Source organism: Podarcis vaucheri (assembly GCF_965113315.1).
Source record: "Podarcis vaucheri genome assembly, chromosome: W".
In the NCBI taxonomy this organism is placed as follows: domain Eukaryota; kingdom Metazoa; phylum Chordata; class Lepidosauria; order Squamata; family Lacertidae; genus Podarcis; species Podarcis vaucheri.
Genome location: NC_138757.1, coordinates 37,671,741 through 37,673,326, shown reverse-complemented (window position 1 = coordinate 37,673,326; position 1,586 = coordinate 37,671,741). Strand labels below are relative to the sequence as shown.

Below are 1,586 nucleotides of genomic sequence, written 5' to 3'. Positions count from 1 at the left end.
GAAGTTATTATTAACTATCAATTTAGCATATTGTTCCGAATAAATAGCCCAAATACCATCTAAACGTTTTCCACCGATATCCATAAATTCTAAATTTCTTTTCATAAAATGCCAAGACACATTATCAAAAAAATTTTCAGCATCCAGAAACATTAGGGCGGCTTGTTTGTCTCTCCTGGAGTCCAGATATTCCATTATATCAATTATATTTCTTTCTCTCCCCCCCCCCCCACGGAATAAATATATTCACAGGAAAAAAAGGTGCGTGGGTTTTTTAAAAAGTGAAATCACTCTCATCATTTATTAAGTTAAAAAACAACAATTGAAAAGCACCGATCAGACATTGCATTTCGAAGCCTCCATCGCAAACTCAAATCTGGTTGCAATTTTTTGGGGGGAGGGGAAGGATCTTGGCTTTTTTAAAAGGGATTCGGCATTCGGGGAATTCCAAGATGCAGGATAGAGACGCATTCGGGGCGGGCTAAAGACCTCAAGGGATCCCACTCTGACATTTGGAAATCTCTCCTCTCCTAGGGCTCCCTTCTGGCTAGCCTAAGGGAGGAGGGAGGGGCAGGGCTGGCTGCCCTGGCGTTGGGAGATGGGGGCCACATGGGGACAGAACGGGGTGTCAAGGGGCCATGGCGATCCAGCCGAGGATGAGGAGGGAACCACCATACGGGGCTGCCTTGGTCAGGATCGGGTCCCCTGTCACGGCGTGGTAATACAGGGCGCCAGAGAACATCCCCATGGCCAGAGACAGGATGCTGCCGGCCATCATGGGATAGCGGCAGTGGGGCACAGCCAGGAGGGCCAGGCTGTGGAGGAAGTGGTATTTGTTGGCCATCTCGTAGAGCTCTTTCAAGTCGTCATCTCGGTCGCTGCGACGGAAATCGTGAGCCCCGTAGGCGGCCGCCCCGACGGCCGCAGCCCCGCTCAGCGCAACGAGCCGTCAGAAAAACGCCCCGGCGCCCGCCATATCAATTATATTTCTAACATTGTCCTTCATCTGTCTACCAGGTAGAAATCCAGTTTGGTTCTTTCCAATCTCCTCTCCAAATACATTTTTAAGTCTATTGGCCAATATACTGGCAAACAATTTGTAATCATTATTTAGGAGCGAGATTGGCCTATAATTTTTCACCTGCCTTATGTCCATGTCTTGTTTGGGAATTAGTGCAATATGGGCTTCTCTCCAAGTAATATATTTTCTTTTTTTAAGAGGAAAAACACATTGGTTTAAAACGTTATATATTTCCAGCCTGATGTGTTGTTGTTTTTTAAGCCAAATTCAATGGAAATGCATTGTTTGAAGAGTGAATAGATGTATATGCAGAATATGTAAACGTGCACTGTGAAAGCTTTGTAATATTACTTTTGTGATTTTGGGTAAAATTGATGGATGAAGAAAGTGTTGAACTAAAAGCAAACTGTGTGCTTAACTTGTGTTTGTATCTTTTCGTTTCTAAAGGGACCTTTACAAATTGAATTTAAAATAAACAAGCAAACTCCAAAATTAAAAAAAAATATAGAAAAAATAATATTGGTTGGAGCTTTTCTCTGCTTCCTCTAGCTACTCTCCCACAATA

General features: G+C 43.6%; 1 pseudogene across 1 annotated transcript; it reads right to left on the bottom strand.

Annotated features, from left to right (window-relative positions):
- Nucleotides 1-270: 270 nt before the first annotated feature.
- LOC309523290 (transmembrane protein 256 homolog pseudogene) lies at nucleotides 271-976 on the bottom strand (annotated as a pseudogene). Its single transcript has one exon. The product of its transcript is annotated as a transmembrane protein 256 homolog pseudogene (transcript).
- Between the last annotated feature and the right edge of the window lie 610 nt (nucleotides 977-1,586).